Below are 12,961 nucleotides of genomic sequence, written 5' to 3' on the forward strand. Positions count from 1 at the left end.
ACTTTCGTCTCAACAGTTGTTGCAGATGTCGAGGTTGCATTACTACCCGTTTGTCTAACATATGGTGGGACGAACAGGTTTAGGGAAGAATTCTTTTCATCAGGCTTATATTCCTCCCCACGTTTTAGTAACACTACCTCTTCTTTTATCTCACCCGATTCGGATGACTTGTTCGAATTTGATGAGACAGAGCTAGGAACAGAAATCTCAACATTGGAAATTGGCTTACTCGTTTCGCTCTTATTAACTTCAGGTTCTTTAGTCGAAATTTTGACTGGAAGTGTCTGACTAATCTCAACATCAGCAGATTTCTGATTACTAGGATTATAGGTATAGTTATTGTTTTACGGTGGTGAAACTTCAGAAAATCCAATTCCCCCTTTGTTAACTTGGGAACGTTGAACACTTATGATGTGATCAAGCATTCCTGAAGAGTTTCTAAATTGTTCAATTTTTCAGTTTAGTTCCACCACTTTTACCTGGTAATCAGCTATCTGTTTATCTCTTTCAGCAATCAGTTTGGTTTTTTCTTCTAACACTTCATAGCTAAGATCAATTACTTGTATTTTATCAGCTAGACTTGCTTTAAGACTTCTGATATCCTTTTCACTAGCTTTTATTTTTACCGAGTAACTATTTTCTCTAGTTTTAGTGTAGTGATGATCTTCTTTTAACGTTTTAAATTGTGCATCCAAACTAATAAACTGATTAGTTACTGTTTTCAATTGTTCAGACAGATTTTCACATTGTATACAATGAGGTTCAGAACTTACCTCAGAGAGCTGATCGTTCACTTCTGCCATATATGCTTGATTTTATCCCGTCTCCCGCTCACTTCCTCCAGTTTCGATGTTTACAAATTAGCCTGATCGAACACTTCCTCAACTTGTATATTCCAGTTGTATCCACCATTCTGTCTAGATACCATAGCTCTATTCTCACTACCACCCCCATTCTGTTGTGCAAGCCTGTTCAGACTTCGTTCGACTCTCTCATTTGTACATTCCTTAGCAAAGTGACCATTCTGTTGACAGTTGTAACATCGAACCTTTGATTTATCAAACCCTGGTCTTTCTCCAATGAACTTTCTACCCGTTTTCTTCATGAATCTCTTTACCCTTCTTACTATCATAGCCATCTGCCACTGCAGATCCATCTCCTCCAAATCATCAGCATCGATCTGATCATAGTCTTCATCCAAAGTTGCAGGGTCAACTATTTTACCTTTGATGTAGTTCTCATAAGTTGCAATGAAGGATGCATAAAGAGCAAACTGTTGTTCAGCTGATTTAACACTCATGGGCATCTGTGAGTAGTTGTAGCTCGGAACATTTGACGAGAAATTTCTTGTTGTGGCTTGAGGTTTTGAAGAATTACTACCTCCAACTACGAAACATACGTCACCATCCATATTGAGAGTCACATGACCATCACGAGTTGAGTTTGAGTTTGATTCTCCCTTTGAGTAGTAGGCAGAGGATTCTGATTTTGAACTTGAACTTGGAGTGACTTTCGCACCATACATTCCCGGATCCTGAACCTGATCAGTTGGTGTCTCCTTCCGAACCATGTTAAGTACAAAATTTCGTAACTTATTGACTGCTGTTTCCAAATCAATATTGGCAAAGTCTTTATCCTCTCTCATCAAAACCGTATACATTTCCCATTTCGGTGGAAGAGCATCAAGAAGTTTCTCTACTATCTCTTCTTCTTTGTATTCAATGGAGTAATTACTGAGTTCGGTCATCAAGTGATAATATCTGGTGATGATATCGTCAAGTGATTCATTTTTCAAGTACTTGAATACAGAGAATTGGGTTTTTAGCAGCTTTGTCTTGGAAGCACGTATCCCCACATTACCTTCATAACGATTTTCTAGTGCTTCCCATAGCTCTCTATCAGTTTTGTACTTCTTGAAGGTATGAAGAATCTCTTGTGGAAGAGCCATGGTTATTGCTGCATGAGCTTTACTCTCTGCCTCATACATTTTCTTTTCCTCCTCTTCCATCTTACTGTACTTCTTAATTTGATCACGACCTTCAAACAAGGATGTTGGTGGAATGTATCCATCTTGAATGCAAACCCACATCTTAGCGTCTTGATACTTCACGTACTGTTCAAACCGATCTTTCCATGCAACGAAATCGGTACCCTTAAGCATTTTTGGAGCATTAGTTGCTGAACCGGCTTCAACCTCCATTTTTACCAGTTCTGTAATGTTTATCGAAGTCATAGTTGAAAGAAACACGTCTCGAAATACAAAGAAAGTATTTAATTTTTCTTTATTTTGAACAGTGATCAGATGGCGAAGTTGTGCTTAACTTCGCTTGAGCTTAACATCGCCTGCTTAACTTCGCTGCTTACAACTTCGCCTGCTCTTAACTTCGCCTTCTCTATAACTTCGCTTAAACCCTACAAACAGTGACGGCAACTTCGCCTGATGAACACAAGGTTTTTGCAGGTTTTAATTGGACGTATTGCGAGGTATGCGAAGGTGTAATGGGTTATATTTGATGGTGGGAGATGGGTAAGACACAAAAACTAGGTATTTCAACGTAAACTCATTCCGCGAATAGTCAAACAAAACGATCTTAACACCCATGCGATAATCCCGAACCACACAATCACGAGCAAAAGCTCTGATACCAATTGTAGGTTCCCAGCCGGATCTACACAGGAATATCTCGTAACACAAGGGTGCGGAATCCCCACGTAATACGATACGAGCGTAAGATATATAATACGTTGAGACGATACACGAACACACGTTACAATACTAATAAACACGTTGTATTGCAACACTTCAACACGTGATCTCTAATCACAAACACGTTCTCTCACTGAAAACATTTTTTCTAAACAAGCCGAAGTTAGGCATATATAGGCCTCGACAACTTCGCCTAACAGACTAGGCGAAGTTTTCTTAACTTCGCTTGTCCACAAGTTCGCTTACATCAGGCGAACTTGTGTGACACCATATCTAAAACCAAAACAACCAATCTAACACGATTACAGACACATACAAAAGATACTGAACTACTGACATTATGCACCAACAGTCAAGACCAGTAAACCTGCTACTTTCGATGATCTGTCTATGGATGAACTGCTGTTAGAAGAGAAGAAGGAGAAGAAATGGGTTGTTCCTGCTAAACGATCCGGTACCCAGTTGTGGAACCCTAGGGATAAGAAGCAGAGAGTGTGGGAGAAAAAGTCGTGTAAGACTGACGGGTGGTCCATTGGACAACCCTTAAAGGATATAAGATCGTTAATAACCATCCATACAATCGGTTTATTTTGTGGAATTAGTTGACTATGGTTACTCATATAATTTTAGGTAGGAGAAGATAGAAGACGTAATTACGAGAACGTGAGCGAAAACAGTGAAGAAAACGGAGTTGAAACGAGAAAGTTATGAAGACAACAAGGAGGCAAGAATGGAAGCCACCGTAGATTACGGTAGCCACCGTAAGCTACGGTGGACCCTGAAGAAAATTACACCGTATGGCAGATTTAAGCCACCGTAGGGCATTTGGAAGCCACCGTAAGCTACGGTGGCCACCGTAGCTTACGGTGGGACTGACGCTGAAACTTGTAACAGCCTTATAAACTCGTTCTAGGGTTGGCTTTTGACATCCTAATCATTACTTTTCCTCTGGAGGCAACCTAAGGGCGATTTGGAGAGACAATCAATCAATATAAAGTGTGGTAATCATTAGAAACTCTATTTTGATTCTTATGCAAACTATAATCGAAGGGATGATAAACCGAAACATGTGTGGCTAAATTCCTTTGTGTTTTCCCTCGGATTGTAAGGTTTCTTATGTTTCTTTGGTTGAATGTTTATGAAATTTCTGAGATATTAGTTTGATCATATTGATTAAATTATTATGGTGTTGATGTATTGATTGATAGTTTATTAGTTTATCGATTTTGTGTTCTAAACCGTCAGTTCTTGGTTCTTTAAGTAATTCAGATTAATCGGGAGGTATTTATGGTTGGATAAAATAATTGGTTTTTGATTGATCACCTTGCGTTGTATAATCCAAGTACTTGATCTTCATTTATCGCATTCGTTTACATAAACACGAACTTTACCTATTGTGCATCTAAGTTAAATATTAACCGTAACATTCATGGAAACCTGAAATCGAGGGAAGGCATATTTTCGCATATTGATTAAAACTTGTTTATTGCTTTAGTTCTTTTTGTTATCAAAACCAAACAACCAAATATTTGAATTTACTTTTTGCATTTAGTTTAATTTAGAAAAATTACACAACTACTTGGTAACAAATTTCCACAAACTCCCTGTGTTCGATACCCGCTTACCGCTATCTAATAGTTGTAATCGGTTTATTTTTTAGTGAGTCTTCGACCTCACGTCAAATTTTGGCGCCGTTTCCGGGGAGTTTTAATCTAACTTGAAAATTTAACGTGAGGTCGAAGACTCACTCAAAAATAAACCGAATACAACTAATTAGATAGCGGTAAGCGGGTATCGAACACAGAGAGTTTGTGGAATTGTGTTACCAAGTAGTTATGTAATTTATCTAAATTAAACTAAATGCAAAAAATGAATTCAAAGATTCGGTTGTTTGGTTTTGATAACAAAAAGAACTAAGCAATAAACTAGTTTTAATCAATATTCGAAATTTGTCTTCCCTCGGTTTCAGGTTTCCATGAATGTTACAGTTGATGTTTAAACTGAGTTCGTGTTTATGTAAACGAATGCGATAAATGAAGATCAAGTACTTGGATTATACAACGCAAGGTGATCAATCAAAAACCAATTAGTTTATCTAACCCTAAATTCCTCCCGATTAATCTCGATTACTTAAAGAACCAAGAACTGACGGTTTAGAACACAAAATCGATAAAGTTATAATCTATCAATCAATACATAAACATCATAATAATGAAATCAATAAGATCAAATATTATCTCAGAAATTGATAAAACATTCAACCAAACAAGCATAATAAATCTTACAATCCGAGGGAATACATAAAAGAGTTTAGCCGAGCATGATTCGGTTCATACATATATACTGATGATCATCACAAAACATTTTCTAACTCTAACTCATAACATTCACTGAGTAATAAAATATAACGCGGTATAATTTATTGTTGGGAATAGATTAGTCATTGATGTTAAATTACATCATCTTAAATTTGATGATGTTCCAAGCTATCTCTAATACGAAGATGGCGTTGGATGATGTCCATAAACTCAGATGTATGAGTCCATGACAATTTGGGGAGATCATCATCAAGATGATCATACACAATGTTAGGATTATCAACATGATCACGCTCATCTTCAATGATCATATTGTGAAGAATAACACATGTTCTCGTTATATTTGTTAGCACATTCACTTTAAACATTCGTGAAGGTACTCGAATGATTGAAAATCGTTGTTGAAATATACCAAACGCTCGCTCGACATTTTTCTCGCAGATTCTTGTGCTTTTCCGAAGATTTTCTGTTTGTCCCTCTTGGTGATGGAAGCGTCTTCACAATAGTTTGCCACTTAGGATATATATCATCTGCAAGGTAATACCCCATAGTATAATCGTAGCCATTAACTGTGTAATTGACTGGATGAGCACACCCTTGCACAAGATTGGTGAAAATAGATATCTCTCTAACATGTTAATGTTGTTATGTGAACCAGGCATACCAAAAAAATGCATGCCATATCCAGAGATCATATGAAGCAACAGCCTCTATGTAACATCCCGTTTTCTCGTTTCGGTTAATAAAATAAAGTATGAGTGATTATGAGTCGGGCTTGTGTTCGGTTAAGTAATATGGGTAATGGATTTGAGTTAATAAGGAAAGGAGAAAGACCATGGACTTAAGCCCATGACCCATGGTATAAGTATCAATATTATCCATTAATTCCCTCATTCTCATCTATTCCATACACCATCCAAAACACACACTTAAGCTCTCTCTCATCTTTCTCTTCTCTCTAGCCGAAATAACCAAGAAAACCCGAGCATTGATCCGAGGTAATGATAATATATCGAGCAGTTAAACTATATCGAGCAGCCGGTAGAGATAGTCGACCGCAAGGAGAAGCAGCTTCGTCATAAAGTTATCCCTTTGGTAAAGGTGATATGGAAGCACCGCAAATGATCAGATGCTACTTGGGAAGTTAAAGAAGAGATGCGCAAGTTTTATCCATATCTATTTCAGTAATAGTTAGGTTTCGGGGACGAAACCTCTTTAAGGAGGGAAGACTTATAACATCCTGTCTTCTCGTTACTGTTCCTAAAATAAAATATGAGTTATTATGAGTCGGGCTTGTGTTGTGTTAAGTAATATGGGTAATGGACTTGGGTTAATAAGGAAAGGAGAAAGACCATGAGATTAAGCCCATGACCCATGGTAAAAGTATCATTATTATCCATTAATTCTCTTATTCTCATCCATTCTATACACCATCCAAAACACACACTTAAACCCGAGCACCGATCCGAGGTAATGATAGTATGATATTGTATGGACCTAAACCCGCTAGAACTAGTCGCAAAACGATGAACCGATACCCTCAACCGTTAAAGTCATGGAATCTTGATAGAATCGGGTATAAACCGATCAAAAAACGAGCTTAGGGGTCACCCTAGCTCAGATATGGATCGAACGGAACGAAAAACGGTGTGAATATACGTTTTTCTGGCACGGCGGCGCCGGAAAGGCGGCGCGAGCATTTAAGGTGTCAGAGAATGTTTCTGACATTCTGTGACCTAACCCTAATTCGTTAACGGAAGAATAACGAATTAACAGTAATTCGTTATGCCCATTCAAAGGAGAAATAACGAATTAACAGTAATTCGTTATGCCCATTCGTTAAGAAGACATAACGAATTAACAGTAATTCGTTATGCCCATTCGTTAAAGAAAAAATAACGAATTAGTAGTAGTTCGTTATGATCATTCGTTAAGTCCAATTCGTTATAAAGACCATTTCTTTATGAGAGTCAATTCGTTATAAGTTAAGTAGTAACGAACGAACCGTATTCGTTAAGGATCAGGATAACGAATTAGACTTTGAAGGAATGACAGAAAGGTCCCTGAACTTAGAATAAAATTATTTAATTACAAAGAAGCCCTCGAACTTTATGAATTAGCAAATAAAATAATAAATTAGAATTCTAATGAAAAATTTGTTATGACAGTTAATGAAAATAATTTTTTTCCAAGCGGACCTGGCAGTTCTACCCCAGCCGGGGGCTCTGCCCCTTGGACCCCGCTAGGGGCTGCCGCCCCTAAAACCCCGCTGCCAGGGGTGCTGCCCCCGGACCCCCGTTCGTTAAGGGTTATAATTTGACTAGAAACGCGATATGGGTAGTGATAGTTAATTGATACGTGCAATTGTTATACAGTTAGTCGCGCACAGCTAAAGAAAGGAATAACCATTAACGGTGAGCGTAACCAAGTTCAGGTGAGTTTCTAGCCCCGTTTACTTGTTATGTTTGCGGGGTTGTGTGCATACTCAATGTGAATGTTAATACACTTACCTTAAATGGTAATTGTATGCTATAATGATTGATGTAATAGTATGTATGAATGTTAGGAATGTATGTCTGTCGGTACGTGAACGATCTTCGGATATTGCATGTATCGCCAGGAAAGGTGTGTCTTATATAAGATGCATGAATTATGTATGAATGAGTAAAGAATATATATAAATGTGTGTGTGTGTGTGTGTGTGAAAGTATACAATAGAATGGCATAGGAATTGTTGACTAGATAGAAAAGGAAGGGACCAGACCCTAATAATATATGAGATAGAGAACGAAGGGACCAGACCTTAATAATATCTGAGATAGAGAAGGAATGGACCAGACCCTAACAATATCTGAGATTGAGAAGGAAGGGACCAGACCCTAAAATTTATGAGATGGTAAAGATAGTTGTGTATGTATTATGAATGTATGAAAGTATAAAAGACATAAAGAAAGTATGTTTGTACGAATGAAAGAAAGGCAACATGCTAAGTATGTATTATGTATCTACGGATACATATATATATATAAATATGTGAATGTATTGCATGTTGCCTGATTAACTAGAACTCACTCAGCGTAGCTGACTTTTAGTATGCATGCAGGTGAATAGGATGAGACAGCTGGCTTGAAGGGGGGCACATGGCAGGTGAATAAAGAAGCTGGCATCTAAAAACTCATTTTTTAATGTTTGAACTAAAAGACATGTTTTAAGTTATGTTTTAAAGACAAGTTATGAATGTTTTGTAATGAATGTTGAAGTTTTATTTATTCCGCTAAAGTTTTAATTAACTCTGATATTTAGAACTGTGTTTATGAGTAAATCCAATGCTAATGTAGGGCACCAGGAGCAAGGCCTTACAAGCTGATATCAGAGCATAAGTTCGAGAGATTTAAGCATCCTACATGCTTAGACACGAACAGAGATTGGGATATAAGTAAGAAAAGAAAGAAGATGCCAGTTCAAGAAAGCCATGTGTCACTCAAGCAAGCTAAGTAAATGTAAAGTAGGTGATTAATTTCACATGTACTGTAAGAATGTGTAAGGAAGTTAACTTAAATGCTAAAGATTAGAGTATATGATTATATGAATTGTTTGATTGTCTAACTGCTAGAAGTAGAACTAGCACAAGTGGACTCACAAAGGGAAGTGTATAGGACACGAAGAGTAACGTGATCAGCTAATCACAGCTGGCCAATGTTGTTACCTGTTAGACTTACTATCCTTGTACTAAATAGTTTCTTAAGTGATGACGTATGTGTTTCCTTATAGAATACGAATGGCTAGGGAAAGAAAGTTCACCGGTTAGGGACGTCGTACTGGACGTCGTGGCAGGCCACGTGTTGTCCGGGAACCTTCTGTAGAATCAGCTACTAGCTCAAGGGAAGAAGGAAGTGCAGCTGGACGGAATCTGAGCAATAATGAAGGGTATCAACTTGACCCTGCTGCTCAGGCAGCCGTTGTTCAAGCTGTAGTTGTTGCTGTGAAGAACCTGCAACCTGAAAAATCTGCTGGAAGCCATGACAGAACTACTGAGAGGTCAGGAGAGAATGGTAAGAAGGATGACGAAAGGGAGAAAGATGAATCGAGTGAAGTTCGATCTGTGAATGTTGACGAGCGGAAGAGAGGCCGAGGTGGGTGTAACTACAAGTCGTTCAAGGGTTGTAACCCACCTAATCTGACTGGTTCAGGAGACGCAATCGCTACTCTCCAATGGATAACCGTCATGGACAAGGTTATCCGAATTAGCGAGTGTCGTCCTGACCAAGCAGTGGGTTATGCTACCCAATCGTTCGGAGATGAAGCCATATACTGGTGGGAGTCGGTAGAGCAGAGAAAGACTCGAGAGGAAGTTACGGCTATGAGATGGGATGACCTGAAAGTATCGGTGATGAAGCGATTTTGTGCTGATGCTGAGGTTGAAAGGGCTGAGATGAAGTTTCTGAACTTGAAATCGGGAAAAATGATACACCACGAGTATACTACCGAATTCAACCGCATGTCTAGGTTAGTGCCTAACATGGTGAATACCAAAACCAAAAGAATGAAGTGCCACATAAGAGAACTGCCACAGAACATCCGCACTTTGGTCAATGTAGGTTCCCAGCCGAATCTACACAGGAATATCTCGTAACACAAGGGTGCGGAATCCCCACGTAATACGATACGAGCGTAAGATATATAATATGTTGAGACGATACACGAACACACGTTACAATACTAATAAACACGTTGTATTGCAACACTTCAACACGTGATCTCTAATCACAAACACGTTCTCTCACTGAAAACATTTTTTCTAAACAAGCCGAAGTTAGGCATATATAGGCCTCGACAACTTCGCCTAACAGACTAGGCGAAGTTTTCTTAACTTCGCTTGTCCACAAGTTCGCTTACATCAGGCGAACTTGTGTGACACCATATCTAAAACCAAAACAACCAATCTAACACGATTACAGACACATACTAAACACTAGATACTGAACTACTGACATTATGCACCAACAGTCAAGACAAGTAAACCTGCTACTTTCGATGATCTGTCTATAGATGAACTGTTGTTAGAAGAGAAGAAGGAGAAGAAATGGGTTGTTCCTGCTAAACGATCCGGTACCCAGTTGTGGAACCCTAGGGATAAGAAGCAGAGAGTGTGGGAGAAAAATTCGTGTAAGACTGACGGGTGGTCCATTGGACAACCCTTAAAGGATATAAGATCGTTAATAACCATGCTTAAAATCGGTTTATTTTATGGAATTAGTTGACTATGGTTACTCATATAATTTTAGGTAGGAGAAGATAGAGGACGTAATTACGAGAACGTGAGCGAAAACAGTGAAGAAAACGGAGTTGAAACGAGAAAGTTATGAAGAAAACAAGGAGGCAAGAATGGAAGCCACCGTAGCTTACGGTGGCCACCGTAAGCTACGGTGGACCCTGAAGAAAATTACACCGGTGGCCACCGTAGCTTACGGTGGGACTGACGCTGAAACTTGTAACAGCCTTATAAACTCGTTTTAGGGTTGGCTTTTGACATCCTAATCATTACTTTTCATCTAGAGGCAACCTAAGGGCGATTTGCAGAGACAATCAATCAATATAAAGTGTGGTAATCATTAGAAACTCTATTTTAATTCTTATGCAAACTATAATCGAAGGGATGATAAACCGAAACATGTGTGGCTAAATTCCTTTGTGTTTTCCCTCGGATTGTAAGGTTTCTTATGTTTATTTGGTTGAATGTTTATGAAATTTCTGAGATATTAGTTTGATCATATTGATTAAATTATTATGGTGTTGATGTATTGATTGATAGTTTATTAGTTTATCGGTTTTGTGTTCTAAACCGTCAGTTCTTGGTTCTTTAAGTAATCGAGATTAATCGGGAGGTATTTAGGGTTGGATAAAATAATTGGTTTTTGATTGATCACCTTGCGTTGCATAATCCAAGTACTTGATCTTCATTTATCGCATTCGTTTACATAAACATGAACTTTACCTATTGTTCATCTAAGTTAAATATTAACCGTAACATTCATGGAAACCTGAAACCGAGGGAAGGCATATTTTCGCATATTGATTAAAACTTGTTTATTGCTTTAGTTCTTTTTGTTATCAAAACCAAATAACCAAATCTTTGAATTTAATTTTTGCATTTAGTTTAATTTAGATAAATTACACAACTACTTGGTAACAAATTTCCACAAACTCCCTGTGTTCGATAACCGCTTACCGCTATCTAATAGTTGTAATCGGTTTATTTTTTAGTGAGTCTTCGACCTCACGTCAAATTTTGGCGCCGTTGCCGAGGAGTTTTAATCTAACTTCAAAATTTAACGTGAGGTCGAAGACTCACTCAAAAATAAACCGAATACAACTAATTAGATAGCGGTAAGCGGGTATCGAACACAGAGAGTTTGTGGAATTGTGTTACCAAGTAGTTATGTAATTTATCTAAATTAAACTAAATGCAAAAAATGAATTCAAAGATTCGGTTGTTTGGTTTTGATAACAAAAAGAACTAAGCAATAAACTAGTTTTAATCAATATCCGAAATATGTCTTCCCTCGGTTTCAGGTTTCCATGAATGTTACAGTTGATGTTTAAACTGAGTTCGTGTTTATGTAAACGAATGCGATAAATGAAGATCAAGTACTTGGATTATACAACGCAAGGTGATCAATCAAAAACCAATTAGTTTATCTAACCCTAAATTCCTCCCGATTAATCTTGATTACTTAAAGAACCAAGAACTGACGGTTTAGAACACAAAATCAATAAACTTATAATCTATCAATCAATACATAAACATCATAATAATGAAATCAATAAGATCAAATATTATCTCAGAAATTGATAAAACATTCAACCAAACAAGCATAATAAATCTTACAATCCGAGGGAATACATAAAAGAGTTTAGCCAAGCATGATTCGATTCATCATTCCTTCGATTATAATTTGCATATGAATCAAAAACAAGTCTTTAACGATTACCACACTCAAAATAATATTCTTGTCTCCAAAAATCACCTCCAGGTGTTTCTTAGATGAAAAGATATGATAAAGATCTCAAAGGCCGTCTAAAATACACAAAAAATGGCAGTTACAAATCTGCAGCGTCGCGTCCACCCTAAGCTACGGTGGCCACCGTAGCTTACGGTGGCTTCCAAAAACCGACGGAAGCTAGAAACAGTCTTACGGCAGCTAGATTTCTTCAACCCCACCGTAGCTTCGTTGGGCACAGTAAGCTACGGTGGTCTTCACACCAACTTCTTATTTTCTTGATATTTTCTTCGTTCCATGTCCGTTTTCACCACCGTTTTCGCCTACGTTCTCGTATTTCCATCATCTAGCTTTTCATACCTGCCATTACACGAGTAAACGTAGTTATCTAATTCAACAAAATAAACCAACTGAGCACATGATTATTAACGAACTTAAACCACTTAAGGGTTGTCCCATGGACCACCCGTCATATTCCCACACTTAAACGTTGCTTTCCCTCAAGCAACATCTCAACACAACTCTTTATTATTTTCAACTTGTATCCACCAATCTTACCACAAATCCGGTTCAGTTAAGGTCCCAAGTCATACCTTATTCCCTTATTTTTATTTGTTGCACTAGTTCACTTTACTTTCCATTTAAACCATAGATTTCTAACCAAACCTAACATGCTTTCGGTTTTTACCCGTACATAACACATTAACCTTTTTATTGGTGATCATCCATACATTTCATATTTAATCAATTCTCCTCGCATACGCTTGTACAATCATCAAATCTTCACCTATGTAAATGCTTATTGACATGAATACAAATCAAGAGGTCTTAAAACGGGTTGTAATGGGGCCAAGTGTAAGGGTATGGAAGGGAATATTGAAAGTAGCTCAAACGATCCGATCCGACTTATTAAAAACAATCTAAGAAAAGATAAA

Source organism: Bidens hawaiensis, unplaced genomic scaffold, assembly GCF_021521415.1.
Source record: "Bidens hawaiensis isolate Kalapana, Puna unplaced genomic scaffold, B.hawaiensis_p1.1 tig00020420_1, whole genome shotgun sequence".
Classification (NCBI taxonomy): Eukaryota; Viridiplantae; Streptophyta; class Magnoliopsida; order Asterales; family Asteraceae; genus Bidens; species Bidens hawaiensis.